The following is a 26535-nucleotide window of genomic DNA, read 5'->3' as shown; positions in this document are numbered from 1 at the left end:
TCGGTACATATTGGCTGTGAGTATTATGACATGAATTGATGGAAAGGATATACTACTGTGAAGAGCTTCTCATCTTTTAAAAGCTCACTAGTCCTACAACTAGATCTTAAAGATAGAAGTTAAGGGAAGTAGATTCTGGATCAGGGAGTCTACATTCTAAGCCTCTGAATTCCAAACCACCTGCAAATGGAATGAGCTGCCTTCAGAGGTCCCTATTGGTGTTCAAGCAATCGGTGACACCATGTGTCAAGTGTGCTGGTCGAGAGGTCCGCTCTTTGAGGACCCGGTGCCCGGTCAGCATCTGCCTTGTGCACGCGTGCACTGAGGAGTTGTTCCTGGCTTTGGCATGTTAATATTCCAGTGGAGGTTGGGTGGTGCAGCTATGCAAATTCAGGAAGGATCCCAACTCCGGGAGGGAAAGCAGGAAGGCAGGGATGGCAGAGGCCAGAGTGAGTAGGTATCTCGGGACCATCACTCCCTGCTTTGTGCCCCGGGAAACCTGTGCTGCAGTTTCTACTGTAGCTTCTGAGTCTCCAGACTCTCAGTCCCCTGCTGTGAGGGCACAGAATACTTCATTTTCCTTAGGGACTGATGGTGAACTGATGTCTATCTCTTCTCCATATGTCTGGGTCTTGCCTTTGTTTTTAAGTTCTTAAGGCCCATCTTGTGGGCATCTAAATTATAGAACATAGGGGATATTGTCCCATCAGAGCCTGGAGAAAAGCTTGACCTCTATCCTGTTTTCAACCTCAGCTTCGATGACAAAACTCAACAAGTACTTTCCTAGAGACCAAGAGCATCTATAAGACCCTGCTAAAAGTTGATGGAAACTACCGAATAATTGTGTTGGATACTTTCATTTCTAAGAGCCATGGTAATAGCTTTGAACACTGGTTGTGCGTTGGTGGTTTATATATCTTTTTTCATTTAATCCTTGCAGCAGCCCTGTGATATAGGTAACTCTGTCCCTGTTTTACAGATAAATAAGCAAGACTCAGAGAATTTAGCTGAGTTGCCCTAGGTGACAGAGTTAGTAAGCGATGGGCTAGGACTTCAGACCCATGTCTGTGTGACATACAAATTAGAACTTCCTATGCCTACACCATTTCTGTCTCATTGGAATGATAGGAAGATTAGCTTCTCTTCATGCGGAGGTAAGTTAGGGATTGGTTGCCCTCACTGGTAATAGAGCACAAAGCTCCATTCAGAGTGCATCAAAGGGATGGCTGATCCCTGCGTTCGCATTTGAAGTCATCTCTAACCTTTATGAATGTGGATAGCCATGACCTTCCTCTAGTCATATCTTGGTGATGGCACCAGAGAGAGATTTCCGGTCCCTCATGACCCTCCAGGAGGCTCCATCCCTGCCAGGGTTGTTGGGGAGTGTGTGTGCACACTGCTGGGCTCTGGGGCAAGGATGTTGAGGGCCAGGAATCTGACTGCTCATGAGTGACGACAGCCCGAAGATGAAGTAGGAAGAAGGGAGCATGAGCTGTGTATCATTGAATCAACCTGGAGCTTGAGACAAGGGATACCTGTATTAACCTGGATAAGGAAACCATCTGAGCTCCCATCTCTGTTGGCCGAACACAAGGAAATTGCATTTCTAGTATATAGATCTGATGTGTTAGAGAAACAAAAATCCCCCAAGAGAGGTGAGGGAATTTGAGGGCTCTCTGCAACTCAAGTTCTGTTTTTCTTGAACAGATTGTACGTTTTGGTTCTACATCACATGCATACTCCTGTCAAGATGGAGGGTCTTCCACCACACTCCCCTTTTTGACTGCCTATTGGACATCTTTTCTTCCAGAAGCTTCTTTGGCCTCCATCTTTTTTTAATTGTTATGTTAATCCCCATACATTACATCGTTAGTTTTAGATGTAGTGTTCCATGATTCATTGTTTGTGCATAACACCCAGTGCTCCATGCAGAACGTGCCCTCCTCAATACCCATCACCAGGCTAACCCATCCCCCCACCCCCCTCCCCTCTAGAACCCTCAGTTTGTTTTTCAGAGTCCATCATCACTCATGGTTCGTCTACCCCTCCGATTTCCCCCCTTCATTCTTCCCCTCCTGCTATCTTCTTCTTTTTTTTTTCTTTCTTAACATATATTGCATTATTTGTTTCAGAGGTACAGATCTGAGATTCAACAGTCTTGCACAATTCACAGCGCTTCCCAGAGCACATACCCTCCCCAGTGTCCATCACCCAGTCACCCCATCCCTCCCACCCCACCCCCCACTCCAGCAACCCTCAGTTTGTTTCCTGAGATTGAGAATTCCTCATATCGGGCGCCTGGGTGGCTCAGTTGGTTGGGCGACTGCCTTCGGCTCAGGTCATGATCCCAGGGTCCTGGGATCGAGTCCCACATCGGGCTCCTGGCTCAGCAGGGAGCCTGCTTCTCCCTCTGACCCTCTCCTCTCTCATGCTGTTTCTCTCTCGCTCGCTCTCTAATAAATAAATAAATAAAATCTTTAAAAAAATTGTATATATATATACCACATCTTCTTTATCCATTCATCTGTCGATGGACATCTTGGCTCTTTCCATAGTTTGGCTATTGTAGACATTGCTGCTATAAACATCGGGGTGCACGTACCCTTTAGGATCCCTACTTTTGTATCTTTGGGGTAAATACCCAGTAGTGCAATTGCTGGATCATATGGTAGCTCTATTTTCAACTTTTTGAGGAACCTCCATACTGTTTTCCAGAGTGGCTGCACTAGCTTGCATTCCCACCAACAGTGTAGGAGGGTTCCCCTTTCTCAGCATCCCTGCCAACATCTGTCGTTTCCTGACTTGTTAATTTTAGCCATTCTGACTGGTGTCAGGTGGTATCTCATTGAGGTTTTGATTTGGATTTCCCTGATGCCGAGCGATGTTGAGCACTTTTTCATGTGTCTGTTGGCCATTTGGATGTCTTCTTTGAGAAAATGTCTGTTCATGTCTTCTGCCCGTTTCTTGATTGGATCGTTTGTTCTTTGGGTGTTGAGTTTGATAAGTTCTTTATAGATTTTGGATACTAGCCCTTTATCTGATATGTCATTTGCAAATATCTTCTCCCATTCTGTCGGTTGTCTTTTGGTTTTGTTGACTGTTTCCTTTGCTTTGCAAAAGCTTTTTATCTTGATGAAGTCCCAATAGTTCATTTTCGCCCTTGCTTCCCTTGTCTTTGGCGACGTTTCTAGGAAGAATTTGCTGCAGCTGAGGTCGAAGAGGTTGCTGCCTGTGTTCTCCTCAATGATTTTGATGGATTCCTGTCTCACATTGAGGTCTTTCAACCATTTTGAGTCTATTTTTGTGTGTGGTGTGAGGAAACGGTCCAGTTTCATTCTTCTGCATGTGGCTGTCCAATTTTCCCAACACCATTTGTTGAAGAGACTGTCTTTTTTCCACTGGACATTATTTCCTGCTTTATCAAAGATGAGTTGACCATAGAGTTGAGGGTCCATTTCTGGGCTCTCTATTCTGTTCCATTGATCTATGTGTCTGTTTTTGTGCCAGTACCATGCTGTTTTGATGATGACAGCTTTGTAATAGAGATGGAAGTCCGGAATTGTGATGCCGTCAGCTTTGCTTTGGCCTCCATCTTGAGGTGTGTGCTCTCATGCACTTCCCCTTTGCTCTTCTGTTATCTCTCTGACCACTGACGAGGCCCCCAGTGACCAGCCTCACCTTCCCACCTTCTATTTAAAAACCCTGCTGCCGGGGTGCCTGGGTGGCTCAGTCGTTAAGCGTCTGCCTTCGGCTCAGGTCATGATCCCAGGGTCCTGGGATCGAGCCCCGCATCGGGCTCCCTGCTCCGCAGGAAGCCTGCTTCTCCCTCTCCCACTCCCCCTGCTTGTGTTCCCTCTCTCGCTGTCTCTCTCTCTGTGTCAAATAAATAAATAAATAAAATCTTAAAAAAATAAAAAAAATAAAAACCCTGCTCCCATCTTTCCTTTTTGAAGGCTTCTGGCTATAGCCAGCCATTCCAATAATAGTCTCTGTCTTCATTTCTAATCTAGCCAAAGTGATGTCTTTTTCTTGGAGTGCCTTATGTAAATAAAGTCCATATTATACAGCTTGCCTTCTTATTATAGTGGTCTCCTTGAATTTATTCAGCCTCAGGTGTGCTAAGTTTGTCTCTCAAAACTCCTTACGGGCAGGGACTGTAGTTTATGGGGAGGTAGTGATGATTGTATTTTCATTTCAGTGTTTAGCAGGTAATAGCAGCCAATGAAATTGTTTTTTTTCATTTGATCAACTGATGTTTATTAGATACTTACCATGGTCTGTGCCCTGGACAGAAGGAACTAGGGATATGGAGCTAATTATGACTTAGTCGTTGAAATGCTTACAGTTTTAAGGGAAGAGAGACACAGAAGCAAACTAAAACTATATTTTAATTTGGTTTGAGCTATAATTGAGGTTTAGTGAAATTTATTGGGAGCTCAGATGAGAAATAATGAGAAAAGAGAGATGGAGACAGATTTAAGAAGCATTTTGAGAATAGAAATAGAATGTTTAAGGGCTTGTTCTAGGGACAGTGAGGTACCAGGATGGGCAAGTGATCCGGGAGCACTTGGGGAGAGGAATGGGTTGAATAAGGGGTAAGAAAGAAGGAAAAGTCAAAGATCCTGGGCTTAGGGAGATAGTAAAATCTGGAGAGAGAGAGGAAGAGGGTTATAACTGCTAACGTATCTTGTGTGCTGATTACTGTGTGTGTGTGTTGTGTGGCAGGGGAGGGGGGCGCTAGTTAACATGAATTGCCTTGTTTTTCACCCATAAAACCCCCGAAGAGGTAGGTACTTTCATTTTCTCCATTTTGCAGATGAGGAGACACGCTCAGAGCAGTTGAGTGGCTTGTTGAAGATCACACAGCTGAAAAGTGCTAGAGTCAGGTTTAAACCCAGGAACTCTTGCTTCAGAGCAAACACCCTAGAACAACTCAACCAACTGCTCCAGAACCTCCAAAGGGCCCTCAGTGACCATCGCTCCCAAATTTATACCTCCAACCTGGACCTTTCTCCTGCCCTCTGACTCTGCCTTGGGCTGCCTATTTGCACTCCACTTGACAGTCTGATCTCAAACTCAGGATACCCCAAACTGAACTTCTGCTCTTCCCTTCTCTCCCCTTTTCTACTCAGAGTAATACCATCTTTCCGGCTGCTTCTGCCCCAAACCTTGGCATCACCCTTGACCTTTCTCTCACACCCACATCAAATCCATCAGACTTGAGTTTCAGAGCACACCTGAAATATATTCTTTCTCACCACCTCCACTGCAACTTTCTGCTCCAAGCTATGGGCATCTGGCACTGGGATCTCTCCAGGGATCTCCTGATGGTCTGCCTGCTTTTACCTTTGACCCCTCTCCCTATCCCCACATGGCAGCCTGAGCAGTCCTGGCAACATGGAGTCAGATCAGATTGCTTTTTTTGCCAAACCCTTGCAGTGCCTCTCACTTTTACTTAGAATAACAGCCACAGTCCTTAGCATGACCTGTAAGGCACTAGCTGATCTCTTCCACCCCACCCCCACCCCCGACCCAGTTGTCTCTGTCCCTCTGGGATCCCCTCCTTCTGTCCCCTTCCCCTTGTACCTTGTCTTCTGGCCAGTACACACCCATGCACTCCTGCCTTGGGGCTCTGCTTCAAATGATCTTCCTGAGATACTGAAGGGCTCACTCCTTCACTACCTGTAATTCTTTGCTGGAATGTTCTCTTCTCAATGAGGCCTACTCTGACCTTTTTAAAATGGAAACTTGCCTTAGCCCCACACTTCTGATCCTCCTGTTCCCATGCCCTGCTCTGCTTCATTTCCCATAGCACTTAGTATCCTTTAAGATACTAAATAATTTATTGCATTTATGGTTTTTTTTGGTGTTTCACTCTGCCCTCTAAGGGCAGTGATCTTCATCTGGTTTATTCACTGCTGTGTCCTAAGGCATTAAGATTTTTGCTGAGGACATAGTGGCTCATGCATTTAAGAAAATGAGTAACTATAGAGTGCAAAGATTCTGTGCAGGTGTTCAGTTTAAAAATGGTTTTTAAAAGATGTGGTCTGGAGTCCGAGGGTGGTGCCAGAGGGGGATGCACATGGATGCAGGAATCGTCTGTGTGTAAGGGGGTATAGAGTGAGCGGAGCCCCTGCTGAAGCTGGATCCCTGGGGATGTGGGCATTTCAGGGCTGCTCTGGAAGCTGCTCACCAGAGGAGGCTGAGATGGAAAGGGAGGAGGGAAATGGGAGGTATGCCTGTTAGACTTTAGAAGGAGGAAGTTTGAAGAAGGAGACCCAGAGAGGCCTCACAAGGTAGGCACTGGAGAGGAACCTTCAGGTTTCACAATTAGAAATGAAGTTTCAGTGGAATGATGTGCACCAAGTTTAATTATTTGAGCAACAAGTGGAAAGTGGGGAAGTGTAAGTAACTCAGAAAGCCCTGCTATGAGGAAGGAGAGATTAGGTGGCTGTTTGAGGTAGTGATTTGTTTGAAGGACTTGTTTTTAGCTGCAAAACACGATCTTTGGGGTGTGGGTGGGTGGGTGAATGAGGAAGTGACACACAGTAAGCTAACAATATCCAGACTGACAGACAGAACATAGTGAAAATTATATCTTATCCTTGCCAAGGAGCTGTTACCCAATCCAGCCCCCCAGCATCCTGCCTGGCCTACAGTGGGTCCACAGTAAACATTCATTGAATTCAATATGAACTACCGTAGACCTTACTGACCAATCCCTGTATCAGCAGCAACAACAACAAAATAACAAGAATGTCTAATGTAGGGAGATTGCTTTTTGACCCACTGACTGTTGGCCTGTGGCATTTCTCTCCCTGAAGCTACACCCTCCTTAGCACTTTGAGCAGCTCTCTTTGGTTATATGTTGGTTTCCTTTACGGCTCAGGTGCCATGTTTTTAAGAGGTAAATCTTCAGGTGACTCATTTGAGTAATGAGAATGACAAGTTAGTAAGCAGTTCCACATGGATGTAAAGGATATGATGGTGCCTTGGTCCGTTCAGGCTGCTGTAACCAAATACCAGACTGGGTGTCTTGAACAACAGAAACTTATTTTTCACAGCTCTGGAGGCTGTCAAGGTGCCAGCATGGTGACATTCCAGTGAGAGCTCACTTCCTGGTTTGGAGCTGGTGCCTTCTCACCATGTTCTCGCATGGTGGAAGGGGCACTGGAGCTCTCTGGGGGCCTCTTTTATAAGAGCATTAATCCCATTCATGAAGGCTTCATCCTCGTGACCTCGTGGCCTCCTAATACTTACGCCTCTGGGGGTTAAGATTTCAACATATGAATTTGAGTGTGGAGGGGAGGTGGACTCAAACACTCAGACCAAAGCTGATGGTAATGCCTGGGAAATAAGAGGAACAAAAGGATTGACCAGGGGTGGCAAAAAGATCTGTGGACTGTTGGTCAGAGCCTGGCATTGAACGAGCTTCATCTCACACCAAGTTGTGCTGCCTCTCTGGGAGTTGGATTTCAGTGTTCTGAGCTTGCTTCCTTTGGATTTCATAAAAAGAATAGTGTCAGGAAAGGAACCATGACTTGAAATATATCCAGAACCAAAGTCTTTCTTCTTCTTCTTCTTCTTCTTCTTCTTTTTTTTTTTTTTGCCTTTTAAAAATGTGACATGCAAAGCATGCTGGCTTAATTCCCTAGTGGTGGCAAATGACCTAAAGTTCAGAGATGTCCTGGGAGAGAGGAGAACGATTTGGCTCCTCTTTAACTTCTATATTCTCTGAAAAGAGACAGATTGGCAGGCTGCATAGGAAAGAATGAAAGAAAGAAAAAAATCCCTACTATTTATTAAATATCCTATGTGCCTGGAGCTATGCTAGCCCCATGTGCACCTTACATCCATCCTCATTAGGTGAAGGGCATTAAATCATTATTTTTCATAACCTACCCAAGGTCTCACAGCCCACAAAGGGAAGAGAGGATAGAATAAGCCCCAGGGAAAGAAAATTGAAGCCTGTGGCTAAAAAGAGACCAATGTAAGAAATGTAGCAGCTTGAAGTCAGCCAGAGTCCCTAGTGCCCAGCCCAGCGTCTTATTCTCAGGAAAATCTTGAGAAATACTTAGCAAAGGGGTGATGAGTTGACTGGATGAATTACCAGGGCCCTGAGAAAACTCATGGATATTTTTGCTGAAGTGCTATTGGAAGTCTTCATTGTCTTCTAGAGAATGGGAAAAATTAAGGGAGAGAGAAATAGAATTTAAATTTTCAAAAGGCATAATTTTGAACCGTGAGCATCAGGCAATAACTGAAATGTTCTATGTACATGCATAGCATATGGTAGTACTTGATAAGTGAAAACTGTGATATTTAAGGAAATTGTTAATTATTAAATAAATTTAGCCCTCTGCTTCTTCTCACTCTGAGACATGAAGCATAGAGTTCCACGACTTTAGACTTTTCAATTTGGGGCTCATATTGGAAAGCACTGTAGCTTCTCTCTATCTATAATGTCTTGTTACAAAAGATAATATCTTTCCCAGTTGGCAGTCCTGCACAACCTCTTGTACCTTAGTTTAGCTGTTCTTTGTGGTGTCTGCACCATGAAACTTGTGTATGGTCCCGTAACCTACATTTTAAAGGCCATCCCAACTATCCCCTCAAGGGCAGACATGTGAGATCATATCAAAAGACATGTTGATTATGATGATAGTTAACTTAGAACTCTTCTATCCGACAATAAGCATCTTTGTATCCTCAAAAACTGGGGGTTTATATTCTCAGGAACAAGATGGAAGATGTGGATTGCATGATGTTTCAGTTGGCTCAGATGTACTGCTTCGATGGCCATCGCTAACGAATGCTAATTGACATCAGGAGGATAGTGCCTATCTTCAACTCTAACCCATGATTTGGAGGAATACATAGAGAGGGCTTGCTGATTTATTGATGATTTATAGCCATCATTTGTGGTAGCAAATGTTGTATGTGCCGTGGTCAAAGTTCTGGATAAGCTTCACAGGCTAGGAGAGTGTAGAAAGTGTAGAAAGAAAGAAGGCACCAGGGTAAGTGGAGGATCGTGTGTGAGCTCCAAATACTGATGGCACAAGTAAGGCAGCCCAGCTGGGTGTAGCTGGAGAGGAGGACTTGGAAAAAAGGCTAATGAGCTTGACTTCAGTGGCGCTCAACTGAGGGTCATTAGCATGAGACTGCTAAAAACTAACTAGAAATTCTTAATACTTGCATTTTAGAGGTGTAGTCAGTTTCCTCTTCTATACTAGTCAGGCCACACCTGGAAACCGTGTTTAGTTCTGTTCAGGGTGATGTGGACAAAAGAGAGTGGGCCCCGAGGCGGGTAAGTGGAAAGGTTCAGAGTTCAGAGGCCATATTATTGAAGGAATGGTTCAAAGGAGAATCTTTAGCCTGAACAAGAGAAAGTTTAGGGGAGTATAAAAGTCTTAAAGGATTTCCCTGTGAAAAAAAGAACAGACGTGTGTTTTCCTCTAGAGAATAGAATTAGAACAAGCAGGTGGAAGGTAAGAGGTGCGGGGAGGAGTGCAGCCCAATTTAAGTAAAAAGTTTTTCAGAATTAATATTTGGCTGTCTGTGGCTGGGCTGCCTTGGAAGAAGAGATTTTCAGAATTACAAGTATGAAAGTAGATGCTGGCTGGCCAGCCATTTTTTGTTGCTATTGAAGGGGGAGTTCGTTCATTAGGGGGCAGGTTGACCACCTGACTGTCCACTGAGGTCATTTTTAACTGTGATGTTGTGCTGTAGGCCACAGAGAACATTGAGGCTCCATACACTGTGTTCGTAACAGTGTTGGTGACTTGATAGGAGGATGCAGTGTAGAACCCTTGAGCCTTTGATGAAGAGCTAATGGCCGAAATCTTCCTGTATGTATTTGACTTTCTCTGTGATGAATAAAAATTAGAACCCCACAGTGCCCATCGGGTAGCATTTACTATTTGAAAAATAGTAGCATGACTGCAGGGCACTTGAATTTGAGCATCTTCTCTCACGGGATCTCAGGGCCCTTCACGACCTCCTGGATGTCCTTCCAGCACTGTTCCAGCTGTCCACATCCTACACATCCTTCCAGGTCCAACCTTATTTCTTCATAGGAAACCTTCCCTTCTCTACCCTTATTTGTAGGGGTGATCTTTCTTCTTGTGCTGTAAACATGGGCTTTGGAGTTGGGTTTGAATTCTAGCCTTGTTCTAGCTGCATGCATGACCTTGGGCAAGGGGCTTAGCTCTTCCTGTAAAGATACTCATCTATAAAGGTAGGTGACTTGAATTTACCTTGTAGGGTCATAATGATAATTGGAGAGAGGCAAACTGCCTTACAAAGCACCTGGCACATAATTCACGTTTGGTCAGTGGTGTTGATATTTAGGATGATGTATTTTTTTTTTTTTTTAAAGATTTCTTTATTTATTTGAGAGAGAAAGAGAAAGAGTGGGGGGGGAGGGGCAAAGGGAGAGAGAGAGAGAGAGAATCTCAAGCAGACTCCACACTGAGCATGGAACCCAACATGGGGCTCTATTCCCTTCTCTGAGATCATGACCTGAGCTGAAATTGAGTCAGTCACCCAGCCCACTGAGCCATCCCAGTGCCCCTATAATGATGTATTGTTTGGCATCAGGACTGACCACTGTATTCAACTACCCCATGAGTGGCTACTTGGAATGAAGAACCAAGTCCCTCTCTCTTAAACCATTGCAATCCTTTCCCACAGCTTGGTGTTTCCTGCTTTCCTCTAAAAATTCCAATAATACACGCCAGGTCCTGACTTTATCTGGAACCAGCTGACTCAGGTACTTGACCCAATGAGTTCTCCATCACTTCCTGTCATGGATGCCTGCCTCCCCACCTTCTCTGCCCCTGCTTTTAGGTCATCTGCAAAGAGCTGGACAGAGTTTCACAGTATTGGTATGAATCTTCATGCCAGGCTCCTACCCTGTGCACCTAGTGGTAACTGACTAATTCTCTCTCTCTTTTTTTTTTCGTGTGATCTAGACCTTTCCATAGAAACTGTTAGTTTATAGTATGGGAGAGGCAGGTAGGATCTAGTTGGTCGCCCTTCCGTGGACTTGTTTTGATTTGGCTTTTCAGTCAGGTCAGGCCTTTATTTCTCTTGGGTGGAGTGTGATTCTCCTATAGGTACCTCATTCACAGTTATGCATTCAAAGTATGTAGAAGTCGTTGCCTAGGACCCAGTCTGGACCTAGCAGTGTGCTAGAAAAGTCTCAAATGGTTTCTGTGCTCTGGAAGGTCACACCCCAGCAGAGAAGATGGATATAGAAGCCATTGAGAGGGGTGCTGTGGGGACACAAGGGAGGGGCTCCTAACTCAGACGGGGGGTCAGGGAGACTTTGACACCTTACTAAATTCCCTCATATTCAACATGCTCTTTACATCAGACTTACTGGTTCTTCTCACACGTTAAGTCGAAGAACACCTGCGACTCCTCCCTGGGTGGCCTGATAGAGACCTAGGATTATCTCCTCAGGCCTCCCCAGGCCTCCTCAGTCTTCCTGTTCTCACCTATGAAGGTGTGTGTTCTTGTGACCGGGGTCCCTTAGAAGCATGAGTTACTTGCCTGATGGCCTCATCCCATACTGGGCGGGGGTATGAGCTGCCCTGATGCCTTCTGTGATGATCCATATTCATCTTACTGCTTTTGCTCCCATGATTCCACTGCTCCCAGCGTTGGGGGTTTATGGGCAGAGTTTATGAGTTTATGGGCAGAAATGAGTTCCCCTGAGTCATAGAGCTTGGCCTCTGCTTGCAATAGAAGCCAGAGGGGGCTTCCATACCCAGCCACCTCCCCTCCCTTCTGAAGATAGAGGGTGGCCTGCCCATGATCTTTTAGGATATCAGTGGTTCCCACCCTTTGAGAGGCCTTGTGGGTATCATTCTATCATTTCCCTCATCTCCAGCTGACCCCTGATATGGCCACATCAATTCTGAGGGCAGGAATCTAGTTCCTCAAATAGCCTTTCGGAATCTGTCATGACACCTGAGAACAGTTTCAGTATTCAACCATAAATATCTTTTAACATGGTAAATATAGTACCTGACTACGATTGGAAAAACCCACAACAAATATTTGGGGCCTACTTTTGTGAAAATATAAAGGCAAATTAGACATGTTCCTTGCCCTTAAGGCACCCCCAGTCTACTATTATTCTCTGTTGGAGGATTCTCATTGCTGGTCAGCACTTGTGAGATATATCCTTTACTAACCTCTCCAAAACCACCCGTCCCTCTAATCTCTTGAGAATGGCAAAGGATAGGCTCCTGTGATAGCAGATGGCTGTTTGAGCCCGTACCCACTCCCCATGATGCCTGGAGCTACCTATTGGTTGGGACTCTGACTTGGGTGTCCATGTGCCCCACAACCCTTAGCCTGGGATGGGCATCTCCCTTTGTAGGCACTTGATAGACTGTTTCATGAAGAATTGCAGTAGCAAGTTCATAAAGGGATCTATTCCGGGGTCAAACTCCCTGTGGGGTGACTAAGTCACTGCGTGGCTGGCCTTTGGACAGAGCATGTCCTTTGTCAGTTCACTTTCATGAATGACCAATCTGACTCAGTTGTTAAGTTGCCATGACAACCCAATGGATTTGAAGATTAAAGAAAAAAAAATTGTCATAAGAGACACCTTCTTTTGAGGTTGGGGGGATTCTGGGATCACCTGAATTTCTATCATTCCAAACAAAAGAGTTATTTCCTGTTCTGTTCTCTTCAGTGTGTCAGATGGATCCAAGGGAAGACATAGTGGCAGCCAAAGAAATCGGAAGTGAGACTAAACAGGGCCATAAATGTGCAGAAGTCATCTCATGGATCACAGAGTGCGTTTTCTCGGCTTTTCAGTTTGACAACAGGATTTTGCTTCTGTTTTTGTTTTTTCCTTTTAAAACGTTTTAGAAAATAAAGGGGTCTAGTTAAAGAGCTGTGCTCAAAGGCTGTGCAGGGGTATTGCCATGCTAGAAAGGGCTAGGCTTGGGAGCAGGACTCGAATCTTGGTTATGTCCCCTTTTAGCTGTGTGGCCTTTGGGAAATCACTCACTTCCTCTGAGCTTCAGCTTCCTCACCTGTAAAATAACCCACAGAGTTTTTCAGAAGACTGAAGATAAAATGGAAAGCATCTAGCGTAGAATGGGGCTTCAGTGATACATAATGATGATCGTGACATGATAATGTACGCAATAATGGAGCGCGAGGCTCTCTGCTTGCCATGTGGCTACATATAGGAAGACATGGCTATGCCACCTCCCCAAGGGCTGTCTGTGTCACCTGAACATGGCATGCTTCTTACTGTCCCTATATTTCTATGTGTTCAGAGGTGATTATCTTCTTTTCCTAAATAGTGACCCTGACACCAGAAGCAACCTCAGAGAAGCAAAATACAAGCATGTCAGTGTAACTGTATCCACTCAGCACATTTTTAAAAAGGGAGAGAGTCAGAAAGAAAGAATAATTGAAATCGTGCCCACTGTTCTGATAGCCACTCAGTCATATGAATCTAAGGCCCGTACAAGGGCAGGGCGGGAGCCGTGAATCCGACTTTCCCTTGGTCTCCGTAGAGTGAGCATCTTTGTACAGGGTCTGATCCCAGTGTTTGTCTTTCTCGTGCTACATGGAACTAAACTCAAGATAATTACTTCTGTTACCCAGAGAAAAAAATTGTCATCTGCTCCGGGACAGGTTGATAACCCTGCTGTGTTGTTAGGTTCACTGGATGAGCTTCTGTGTGAGCACTCGGGGTTGTATAAGCAGTGTTTTGGTATAACCATGTGTTTTATTTTATGGGTGATTCAGAGTAAGAGGACTTTTCTTTCTTTTTTTTTTTCTTTAAAGATTTTATTTATTTATTTGAGAGAGAGAATGAGAGAGAGAGAGTGCACACAAGAGGGGGGAGCGGGAAAAGGAGAAGCAGGCCTCCCGCTGAGCGGGGAGCCCGATGCGGGACTCGATGTGGGACTCGATCCCGGGACTCCAGGATCATGATCTGAGCCAAAGGCAGTCACTTAACCAACTGAGCCACCCAGGCACCTGTAAGAGGACTTTTCATTTAACTTTCATTTACTGCATGTGATTATCCACACAAAATAAGCTCTTATTTTACCTGACTTCTAATTCAGCTCTTGATTTTTTCATTTTATCTATATAAATACATGTTTCAGTGTATGTTTAAAAGATCCCTTGGGATTCTTTTGGGGCGTCTGGCTGGCTCATTAGGTAGAGCCTGCGACTCTTGATCTCAGGGTCATGAGTTCAAGCCCCGTGTTAGGTGTAGAGATTACTTAAAAAAAAAAAAGCAGTTTGTTTATTCAAATCAGCATCCAAATACAGTCCTTACATTGCAATAGGTTGATACGATTTTTTAAATTCCTAAAATGCTTGTAATCAGTAGTTTCCTGAGGGAGGAGGATTTAGGGCCTGGCACTGATTTTGAAACTAGCCGTTAGTAAGGTGTGGCCCCACCATCCATACAAGCAGAGGTGGACACTAAGGCCACCTCCTCATGGGCCTTATCTCCTCTCATTGCTCAACCGTTCCCTCTTCGAATCACCCGCTTCCTGATCTTTTGTCTTTTTATTCTCAAATGAAAATATGATCATTTGAGATTATTTTCTTCTTGAAATATTTGAATACCAAACTGACAGAGAGAAGCGCCCCCCTGCCCCCCCGCAGGATGGTGTAGGTTTGTGCCTTTCACACTTGTTGGCTCTGGGAGGAGGTAGGTAGAGCGTAGATGGTAAGGAGGTGTATTTCCTGGCTAAAAATAGGAACAGGATGTTTTGAGACAGGGTCTTTTGCTCTCACAAGCCTCAGTGCACAAAGCTGAAGTTTATGCTGTTGCCACAGGTGGTGATTCAGCTCCTAATGGAAGATTACATACGTCCCTGGGTGGCCTGTGGGGCGAGCTGGGAGACGCTGAAGTAGCAACGTCAGAAAGGCGATCGTGTTCCATGTGCTGAAAGGACCTCTGAATCCGGGGGCCTCTCATGATAAGATTTATATTGTTAGGTGGCCCATTGTACATCATATGCCGATGTTTACTTTGGATTAGATGCCATAGCCTTCCGTGCTCATTCATGCTTTCATCCCCTTCTGTTTTGCGCATGTCAGGAAAAGTCCTTCCTGTTGGCCATTTCCTACATCTCCCCACCACCATGCTTCTCTGTTTCTCCCCGGTAAGGGGCACCCTGCTCTTGGTCCCTGGTGCACTTATACTTACTCGATTCCTGCATTACAAGCACGGTCCATGTTGTATTGTCAGGTTTCCTGCAAGGCCATCCCCACCACCACACTTAATGCCTGGTACACAGGGCACACTCCGTTTGTGTGGACGTTTGAGGGGGTCTGCCTGTTCGCACTCTGCTTTGGTTATGCTGGGGGACTTGTGAGAAGGAGGAGGCGGGTTCTTGGGGAGACTTGTTTTTAGAAACAGGAGACGTGGAAAATAGTGAAGTGATAGTATAAAATGGAAGGCAGAGAATATCAGAGGAGGCAGGCTGGGCCGCCCCACCTCCTCCCTGCCGTGCAGATTATACTCCTTAATCCTGACCTCTCTAGTCCTTGACAGTTTATCTAGCATCTTCCACTTGCATTCTCTCATGCCGTGAACATGATATCATTACCCTCCGTTTTGTAAATGACAAAACTGTGGCCCCGTGGAGTGAAATGGCATGCTAAGGGCTACTTAATTAGTAATGGTAGAGCTAGGACTGGAGCTCAGTTTTCTGATACTAAAGCTAGTTTCCTTTCTACTTTTTGTCACCTGTCTCAGGTTGGTAACCTGGAGCCTGGGAAGGAGGAAGGACTCAACCTGGAACCACAGATGCGACAAATGACTTTAGACGATGCTGGGCATGAGCCTCTGTGTGGCCAGTGAATGGGGAGGAGAAGTAGAGAAAGGACTAACATCGAACAGTTACCATGTTCAGTGGAAAGAGAGAGCAAGCCACAAATGTGGGCCACATATGTAATTTTAAATTGGGTAGTAGTCACATTACAAAAGTAAAAATAGAAGATGAAGTTTACTTTAATATATTTTATTTAACTCAATATCTACAAAATATTATTTACTTTATTATGCAGCCGACATAAAAGTTATCAATCCAACACTCTTACATTCTGTTTCTCCGTAGAGTTCACACGTCCGACACATCTCAGTATGGCTTAGTCACCTGCTAGGGCTCCATAGCACGTGTGACTGGTGACTCCTGTACCAGGCAAAGTTGTGTTTTGTGTATTTCGTATATTACAACAATTACAGTACCGCCTAAGGGCTGAGGAAATGAGCCCAGAGAGGTTACGTAACTTGCCTGGGGTCACAAAGCTGGAAAGTGAGAGCGGGGCTGTGACCCAAGTCTGTCCCTCCTCTTCCCCCTGTGCTTGATCTGAGCCTGGAAGGATGATGGAATTGAATAGGTGGAAATGAGCAATGGCCTTGATGTGGTGATATTATCCCTGAGGGTTTGCCTTGCTGCTGGTGTTGATAGTATTGTGTGTGGTGGACAAGGGGGGGCGAGGGTGGGGGGGGGTGGGCCAGAGCAGGGATAGCCAATTTCTAAACCATTGTTAGACTTGCTTCTGAGGAGGTGGCTGAGGGGTCACCGGAGAGTAAAGGGAATGGTCGTCTTCAAACGCAAAGAGCAGAAGTTGAGGGACTCCTTTCCCCACATGGCTAACCTGTTATGGGAAGGCTCAGGTTGTAACTCGCAGAGAGAGCTCAGGAGGGCCAGGTTGTGAAGTGCCAAGCAAATGTGTTTGCCCTCCCTGGGCTAAGGCAGGAGAGCCTGTGTTTTATCTGAGTTCTGCGCCTTTCCTGGAAGACTACGATAGTCTAACGGGGGGGACACTGGGTTAGGAGGGCCATATGCCTGCCTTGTGGGCAATCAAGTGGGTTCTAAGTTTGTTTTTCTTGTTTTAGCCACAAACATGACAACAGCAGTAACGACACAGTTTTTAATTCCTGACATTCTGGCATATTAGTGTTCATTTCACAGTGTTCCCTTGCCATCATCCATTTTTCCATTTGTGGGGAAAAAAAAAGGTTTTTACTATAATTATTTTTATTATTTTTTTTTTTTTAAAGATTTTATTTATTTATTTATTTGAGAGAGAGAGAGAAACAGCATGAGAGGGGATAGGGTCAGAGGGAGAAGCAGGCTCCCCGCCGAGCCAGGAGCCCGATGCGGGACTCGATCCCAGGACTCCAGGATCATGACCTGAGCCGAAGGCAGTCGCTTAACCAACTGAGCCACCCAGGCGCCCGGTTTTTACTATAATTATAATTTTAGCGTGGATGGAGTTTATTTTGTTTCTCCCTTTACCATAAACATTTTTCTGTTTTTATAATATGTGTGGTATGCTAATGGCCTCAGAGGATATCACTGAATTCTATGTATAATTTGCCTGTTTCTATGGCTGGATATTGAGATTGTTACAAAATTGACATATTTAATGCTCTAGCCTGCAACCTCATGCCTAGGTTTCTTTTCTATCTTTTGTAATTAGATTATAAAATCTGATCACTAAGATTTATAAATATATTTATGAATTATTTTAATTCATTTAAATATAATTTAATTATATTTAAATGTAATATAATTAAATATAATTGTGCTTATAAATAATAATTATAATTATAGATTTAAAACTTTCTTTAAAAATTTATTTATTCATTCATTTATTTATTTATTTGCGAGAGAGCGAGAGAGAGAGTACAAGCAGGAGGGGCAGAGGGAGAGGGAGAGAGAGAGAGAATCCCAAGCAGACTCACGCTAAGCTTGGAGCCCGACACAGGGCTTGATCCCATGACCCTGAGATCGTGATGTGAGCCGAAACCAAGAGTCAGACCCTGAACCGACTGTACCACCCAGGTGCCCCTAAAACTATTTCTTTACAATAAATAACCCAGCATTTGAATTCTAGGCCAGCAAGCTACAAACATTTTTAAATGTGTTGGTTGTTCTGAAATATTGCTTCTGCCTTTCTTCCTACTAGTTTTATTGAGATATACTTGACAGACAGCACTGTACAAGTTCAAGGTGGACAGCACACGTTTCCACTTTCCCAGCAAGTGTTACATGAGCTCACCATTTTTGCCACAAAATCACGAGCACTGAGTATGAAAATTTCCTCAGAGTTTTGCTAAATTTAACAAAGGTAGACATGTGCCAAGTGTTTGTGTGTCCTGACCTCCTCACATGCCTCTTGGAACTGACATCACTGTCCAGAGGGATAGGCGAGGCCACCATCAGTGCTGGGGGGCCTTCCTCGAGGTCAGTTGGTGAAACAGTTTTCCTTTGTGGACTGATGGTGAGGGCCAAGCCCCGGTACCCACCACCTTCACATCGGGACACAGCACTCCCCCAAATTCAGCCTCAGTTTCCCAGAAGGGAACAAAAAGAGAATGGAGCTCCATCCTGAACTGGATGTAGCCCACAGCAAAGGGCTGACCTTCCTGTCTCCCTCCACACCTCCTACCGCACGTGGATGTGTCGCGGGCTTTGGAGGCAGAGAGATGTGTGGGGGTGGGCATGTTATTTAATCTCTCATTGACTCATTTTTCATCTAAAATGGGCACAACGGCAGTCTCCCTATAAGGTTGCCAGGAAGGTGAAATGTGTTAATCCTTGAGAAAAACTAAGAGCAGTGCTTGGCACATAATTAGTACTGAATGAAGCTTGTAAATGTGGGTTCGAATCTCAGTCCCAACACTTTCTAGATGCCTACTTTGGGCAAGTCCCTTACCCTTTCTGTTCTTGAGCTGCTTGCTCTGTAAAACGGGATGATAGAACCTGCCTCACAGAGGTGTTCGGGGGTTTTAGTGAGATGACGTATAGCACAGAGCTCGGCACATAAAAGCCCCTGCCTCAAGGGAGCCCAAAGAAAAACATTGTTTTTTTAATTTTTATTTTCTACTCTGCAGAAGGGAGAGCTTTATCCTCTTATACTGGTCTGTGGTAATGAGCTCTTAGATTTTGACCGTGTTTGTTGTTATGGTGCATTTTTATGTCTACGTTGTAGGTAGGAGCAAAGCAACATTTCATGTCCCTGAAGCTTTTAACAGGTTTTAATAAAATCTTGTTTTTAAGGTTAGCAAGTACGTAATTTCACAAAGAGAGGGGGACACTTCGTGTACTTATTAATTTAGTGGCTCCTCCCCACAGTTGGCATCAAAAGAAGCTGTCAGGTTTCTGGAAGGTACCAAGTGTTTCATTACGCTCAGATGAAATTTGTCTGAATGAAAAAGTAAAAGGCACATTCTTTAGGAAATGCAAAGGAATGACCAAAGGGGCACTTGAGCACAGCCCACCCATCCCTGGCTCCTGTCTGTCCAGTGCCTCCTTATCTTCCTGTTTGACTTGAGATGTCTCCCCCAGGCAACCTCCCTGAGCCATCCGGACTGGGTACCTGGACTCCCCTCATGGTAGCCTGCTGGGCAGCTCTGATTCTTTCTTACCTGTTTTCCTCCCTCGGAGGCAGAGACCTGCTATAGTCACCCTTGTATTGTTGTTATCCTTGTTACCTAGCACTGAGCCTGAGTCACTGTTGGATCCTTATTACCTGGTACTGGGCCTCTGTCCCTGTTGGATCCATGTCACCTACCACTGGGCCCGAACAGCGTAGCACTCTGTAAGTATTTGTTGGCTGAATGGATGAACTTGCAAACATCTGCCCGTGATGCTAGAAGGTGTGTGTATGACAATGGCAGGTGGGTTTGCAAAGTAGGGTAAGCGGAAGGCTAAGTGCCATTTTCTGCTTGGGCAGAGGACAAATGAATGCAGTAGTGTTTGTTTGGAAAGACCTAGGACTTCCCTTTGCTTATGTGGCCTTAAACCTTGTGAAGCACTGGTTTGTTCCTTCATCACAGCTATTTGTCATCCCTAAGCAGCCTCTTCCTTTCAACATCTTACCAGTTCCCATCTGTGCCATCGACCTGTGCCAAAGATTTGGGGTGAGGCTACTTCTGTGGTGTTCATGTCCAATTTGTTAGCCTTCCTGTTTCTTGGGCAAAATCTGAACTCTGGGCATATCACAGAAAGGATGAATGTTTCCTTCTTCAATCCTCATGCCCTGTGAGTTAGAGAAGAGCCAGAGCGATCCTCGCTGGCTTTCCTTGAGCAGCAGTAACTGGTGGAATGGGGTGCCGGGCAGGTGTAGGGCTAATCTCAGTGTGAAATCCACTTTGCCTAGAAATGTTGGCTGTGGGGCCTTCTGCTTTGTCACTGCTCATCTGGGAAGTCCAATCTAATGTAACAACAGTATTCTCTACCAAACACCTACTGTATGCAGGGCAGTGTACCGGGAGCTTCACAGATAGTGTCTCAAATCCTCACATTTCAGGACTAATGCAAATCCCCGACATCTCCCGTGAAGCCTGGCCGGTTACTGAAGTATGACACAGTGATAAAAGGAGAACTTGAGAGGGAGCTAAGAAATCCGAGTTCCAGGTTGGCTCTGTTGTAGACCAGTGATATGGCCTCCTCTCTGCCAGTGGGCCTGTTTTCTCATCTCTAAAAATGGGATGGGGAGAAGCAATGAGATGCTTTCTCAGTTCCCTTCTGTTTCATATCCTCAATGTGTCTCCTCCACTCCAACCTGTTCTCTTCTTTGTCTGAGTTATTGTAGATTGCAGGTGAGAATTACATAGTTTAGTAGCACTCTATGTCCTGAGTGAGTCTTATCTCCTAGCGATACTCTGATCTTCCAGTGACAAAGACCTTATCTTGTTCTCTTAAATGCTTCTTCACTCTGGGCCTACCACATTGGTGAAATATGACTCTGTTACCCTTGTGTGAGGCCCTGGAACATCTTACGTACATGTTGTCCTGAGATGGTTGTTTCTAGGCCTCTTCTGTCTTTTTCGCAGTAAGAACTGAGGTTAGTTGTCGGGGCCACTTTCAAACAAATTGGACTTTAAAGGTGATGAACTTCTACTTAACCATTATTTTTCCTTTTGTTATTTAGTGCCTTTTGTGCCCTAAGGTATCTTTGTCTGCTCCAGGTTCATGAAGATACTCTCCTATATTTGCTTCTAGAAGTGTTATCATATAACCTTTCACATATAGGTCCAAGATCATTGTCAAATTAATTGTATGGCTAAAGTGAAGTAGAGGTCGAAGGTCACTTTTTTTCCTGCATAGATATCCAGACATTTCAGAACAATTTCTTAAGAAGATTTTCCTTTCTCCATTGAATTTCATTGGTACCGCTGAAAAAATTGTTACTGTGTATGTGTGGGCCCATTTAGGGGATTTTGTGGGGTTTTTTCCTTGATTTAGTTGTCTGTCCTTATACCAATAACACATTGTCTCAATTTCTGTGGTTTTATAATAAGTTTGGTAATGTAAGTCCTTTAACTTTGTTCATGTAAGATTGCTTTTGCTATTCTAGGTCCTTTGGATTTCCTTATAAATATTAGACTTAGCTTGTCAGTGTCTACAAAATAACAGTGGGGATTCTGACTGAGAATGCATTGAGGCTGTATCAATGTGTTAGAGTTCTCTAGAAAAATAGAACTTTCTCTCTCTCTCTTTCCCTCTCTCTCTCTCTCTCTCACACACACACAGTTTATTCTATTTTTTAAAAAGCTGGTAGTGATGCTCTGAATTGATTTTGAGACCAACTCATGTAAAATACATATTTTTGATAAACATTGGTACAGTGAGGGAGAGAAGGACCTATAAAATAAGTGATTGCCATCTACTGGAAAGTGCTACCAGGGTGTGTACGGAGAGCTCTAGGACACAAGGGAGGGAGGGCCAAACCAAACAGTGGGAAAACCTCTCAGCAGTCCTTGAGGAGTTGGCATAGAAAAGGAGTCATTTAACATATTTGACAAGAGGGCAGGGAGAAGTATTTGAGCTCAAGGCTGACAGCAGTGATGCGAAGGGGAAATGGTGAGGTGGGACCGGTGAACTTTAGTTTAGTCCAGCTGCAATGTGAGGGCTGCGAGGGAGTTGCAGAAGATGAGGTTACAGATAATGTCAGCAGCAGTAAAAATCACAAAAGCTCTGCGACAACAGTCTAAAATTTTGCACTTTATTATGTGTGTATCAGGAAGGCATTGGAGGGTAAATTAAGAAATGATCCAATTCCATTTGCCTTTTACAAAGGTTGACTCTGTCAGCCATGTGCAGGTAAACCAGTCTCCACCCTATGTAGCTGTGATTTAGAACAGAAAAGCCAGACCCAAGGGAGAACCAGTTCTGGAAGCCAGATCTCCTAACCCATCTTAGGCAATTATCTTTTCGTTCTACCATGCAGCTTCTCAGAAGATTCACGCAGGCACACAAATTGTGCTCTTTTAAGCATTTACCAAAGTAATTACAGTCCCTTTCAGGGCATAGTAAGAGGTGGAGCTAGAGCTCATTCTGTCTGTTCTTTCTTATTCCCTGTGTAGGGTTACCTCATCTGCCGAGCAAAGTTATGGGAACCTCTGAGAGAGTGATAATCTCTTACACCTACAATATGGCATTATTCTAGGTGCTTTCTAACTATTAACCTAATTAATCTTCACAACAATTCTCTGTGGTATTGTTATTTCCATTCCATAGATGAGGAAACTGAGATACATAGAACTAAGTGACCTGCCTAAAGTCACACATCCAGCAATTAGCAAAACTGGGTTTTAGGCGAAATCTATTCTCCTAACCACCGTGAGGCTTCTTGGTTGGGTTTGATTTCATTCCAGCCATGTCCTTGAACCCAGATCTTTGAACAAAGATGGTCATGAAAAGATTTGGCTTTGAGTCTCAATATTGCCAAATCTGAATCTTCACTGATATAGAGGAAGAGGAAAGGTTTTCTAGCTAGGAGAAGAAGGACGGCTTCTTGGAAGGAAATGGTATTTTAATGGAGCTTTGGAGAGATGAGTGAAATTTTGAGAAGTAAAAATTGCTGAGAAGGAATGGCAGCAGTACCAGCCAAGATGATGTAATCCAACTATAACCTCCCTCTGTTTACAACTAAAAAACTGGACAGAATGCAAAAGCAACTACATGAGAGCCCTGAGAGTGATAGCACGCAGACAGGATACTGGACCTGGAACTTGGATGATGACCCATAATGGCCTTTGTCATGTGGAATTGCACGATGGTGTGGGAGGCTAAAACTCTGAGATGGCCCCATCTTTCCAGCCAGAAGAACCCGGCAAAGGAGCCACCAGGGAGTGGGAGGAAATCCCTGAGAGAAGAGAGCTGGAAAAAGGGCCCCATTCACTCTGTGCATGGATTGGTATAAGTCATGGGCCTGCTCCAAGGTGTGTGTGCATGGAATAGGCGCAAAGAAGCACAGCAAAATTTTGGAGTACTTGACTATGACATTAACACTACCCAGGTCCTGGATGAGCCCTGAGTTGCCTATGTGACAGGCAGACCCAATTAGCCTAGCGAAGGCTTTGAAATCTAAACTGGCAGCAAAGCTACCAGTCGCAAGAGATGAGACAGAATTTTCAATCTGGACCTAAGTGGGTTAATTGTCTGTTAAGTAAATAAACAAAAATATCAACTTTTTTTTCCAGAGAATTTTAGCAGGATTCAGTCTCATAAAATATTATTCAAAAGTCCAGGATACAATCCAAATTTTCTCAATATAAAAAGAGCCAGGAAAATCTGAATAATACTCAAGGGAAAAGACCATAATAGGTGCTAACCCTGAGATGACTCAGATGGTGGAATTATGGGACAGAAGTACAGTAGCTGTTATAACCATTCTTCACTCTTGAAATGAATGAAAAGATAGAAATTATCAGCAGAAAAATAGAAACTATACAAAATAACCCGATGAAAATTTTAGAACTGAAAAGATGACATCTGAAGTAATAAATTCATTGTATGGGCTTAGTGACAGAAAAGAGATGACAGAGAAAAAAAAATCCATGAACTTGAAGATAGATCAATAGAAATTATGCAGTATTTTATACTTGTACATTTTTTATTGGGAAAAAATGAACAGCATCTCAGAATACCATGGGACAACATCAACAAGTTGAAAATTCATGTTATTGGAGTCCCAGCCCATGAGGTGAAAAAATATGAGGGCAGCCAGGGAAATAAGACACATTTCCTATTTAATAGGCAAACCTATTAAAACAACTGCAGACTTCGCATTTCTAACCATGTGGGCCAGGGACAGTGGAATAACATCTTGAAAGTACTGAAAGAAAAGACCTATCAACTCAGAATTTTATATCCAGAAAAAATATATTTTAGGAGTGGAGGAAAAATAAAGATCACAGATGAAGGAAAATCCAGAAACTTCATTTCTAGCACTCCTGCTCTTAACTGCTAACAGAAGTTTTTCAGGCTTAAGGGAAATGATACCAGTGGGAAACTTTGAACTTGAATGAAAGAAGAATAAGAGAAATGATAAGTAGGTATCTAACACCATAGATTCCTGTTAGTGAAACTACAGACAAAAATACAAAAGTAAACAAAAATCCTCTCTAATGCCATGACACAGGGATAGCTGTATACTACTGGAAGTATTTTGGATATGGTTCCTTCAAGTTATTTTCTCTATGAATAGCATTTCTTTTTCTCTTCCCTCCCTCCCCTCTCTTTCTTCCAACTAAAATTATAGCATATATGGTTTTATAATATTCTTTATCAATTCACATTGTATTATAAACACTTTTTTTGTTTAGAAACCTTCATTACTGAAAGTTTTATTAGGTTTGATAATGATATTTTAGTTGTTTTTAAAAGAAATACATTTTAGAAATATGTACTGACATATTTATGGATGCAGTGCTGTGGTGTCTGCGATTTGCTTCTAAAACCCAAGGTGGGGGACTCAGTGGATATGGATGAGATAAGATTGGCCATAAATTGGGGCGCCTGGGTGGCTCAGTCAGTTAAGCGTCCAACTCTTTGTTTTGGCTCAGGTCAAGATCTCATGGTTCATGAGATTGGGCCCTGTGGCAGACTCCGCGCTCAGTTGCGAGTCTGCTTGAAGATTCTCTCCCTCTCCCAGCTCATGCTCATGCTCTCTCTCTCAAATAAATAAATAAACCTTAGAAAACAAAACAAAAAAACCCAAAATTGGCATAAATTGATCATTGCAGATGCTGGGTAATGGGTACTTGATGGTTCCATTTACTACTTTCTGTAGTTTTCTGTATGTATGCAATTGTTCATTAAAAAGCTTTAAGAAATCTTCATGGATGTGATTTTTAATTATTTAATCATATCCCATCCTGTGGATATTCCATAACATTTAGGTATTCTTCTATTGTTGTAAATTGAGGTTGTTTCAGGTTACCTGTGGGCAGAGTTGGAACTACAGTCTTTGACAGCGTCTCTGATTATTAACTTTTTCAGATGTGACTACTGAGTTAAAAGAGAATGGATATTTGATGCTTTGATACATTTTGCCAAATTGCCCTTCAGGGGAGATGTTGTATGTAATTTCCGTACAAGAGGTTTATAAGAGTGCTCTTGGCAGCTCTATGTTATATATATTTTCAGCCTCTATTAATTTGATAGAGGGGGGAAGGTGGTATCTTACTGTTTTCATGTGTTTTTCTTTGGTTTCCAGTGACATTGAATTCCCTAGCCTGGCACTGAATTGGTTCCTCTCCTTTCAGGGAGGGAGCAGGGGAGGAGAGTAGAAAAAAAGAAGACATTTGTTGCCCTTTCCTCATTCCCCACTTTGAAGATAAGAGGAGAACAGACACAAGAGGCCCTGGGTTCTAATCCTGGCTCTGTCACTTACTAGCTGCTGACTATACAACCTCAGTCTCTCTGTGGCTCAGATGTCTTCAGGGAAGACCTCGAGCAGGCTCTCAGGCTCCATGAGGGCAAGGTAATAGAGATTCACAGGGGCCAGCCCGGTGCCCTGTGTCCATCGGGAGATGGTAGCTGTCATTGTCCTTGGGAAGCTGAGGATTAGGAAATGATAAAAGGACCTCCTGCTGTCCCATGCTCAGAACTGGGTGTCTCCCCCCCCCCCCACACACAGGGAAGGCCCCTGCAGGAATTGCTGCTCCTGTTTGAGTCACTGTCTCTTTACCTTTCGTTCTTTGCAGTCTCCCTGGTCTTTGAGTCATGGCTGGGAGATGGAGGCAGTTATCATAAGCCAGGAAATCCATCTTGGGGAGTTGGGTGAACTTGGAGGCAGGAATTTTGACTGACTGCTAATCGTATTTATCTGGGTCAGTGGAAATGCACGTTGCCTTGCTTGGTTCAGAGCTTGGGGTGAACTTCAGGTGGGTGTGTTTAGCGGTGTCTCATCTTATTCTTTGGAGCAGAAATCAGACCTGGAACGTGATCTTTCCGGGGCGATCCAGCCAAGTGGAGGGTCTCCGCCTCAACTCACTGCCCCCTCCCTGGTCCTTCATCTTCCTCGCACTGTTTCTCTCTACCTAGGCCCAGAGCCCCTAAATTGGACTTGTTCTTACTATACACACACACACACACACACACACACACACACACACACACCTTCCAGAAAGTTGAGAACAGCTGAAACAGAAAAGAAGACTCTGGCTCTAAATAATCAGTCCGCTCGTGGACTAAGAGAGAACCCAATGTATTCTTTCTCTATTTACAG

The 26535-nt window shown here is 44.0% G+C and overlaps 1 protein-coding gene across 11 annotated transcripts in view; it reads left to right on the top strand.

Annotated features, from left to right (window-relative positions):
- ST6GAL1 (ST6 beta-galactoside alpha-2,6-sialyltransferase 1) overlaps positions 1-26535 on the top strand; it is a 119374-nt gene that overhangs the window by 41071 nt on the left and 51768 nt on the right. The window lies entirely within an intron of this gene.

The sequence above is a fragment of the Mirounga angustirostris genome, unplaced genomic scaffold, assembly GCF_029215605.1.
Source record: "Mirounga angustirostris isolate CCGP_5_RB_7025 unplaced genomic scaffold, mMirAng1.0.hap1 SCAF_1, whole genome shotgun sequence".
NCBI classification, from domain to species: domain Eukaryota; kingdom Metazoa; phylum Chordata; class Mammalia; order Carnivora; family Phocidae; genus Mirounga; species Mirounga angustirostris.
Note: the sequence above shows the minus strand (reverse complement) of the source record. Positions and strands in the feature narration are given on the sequence as shown.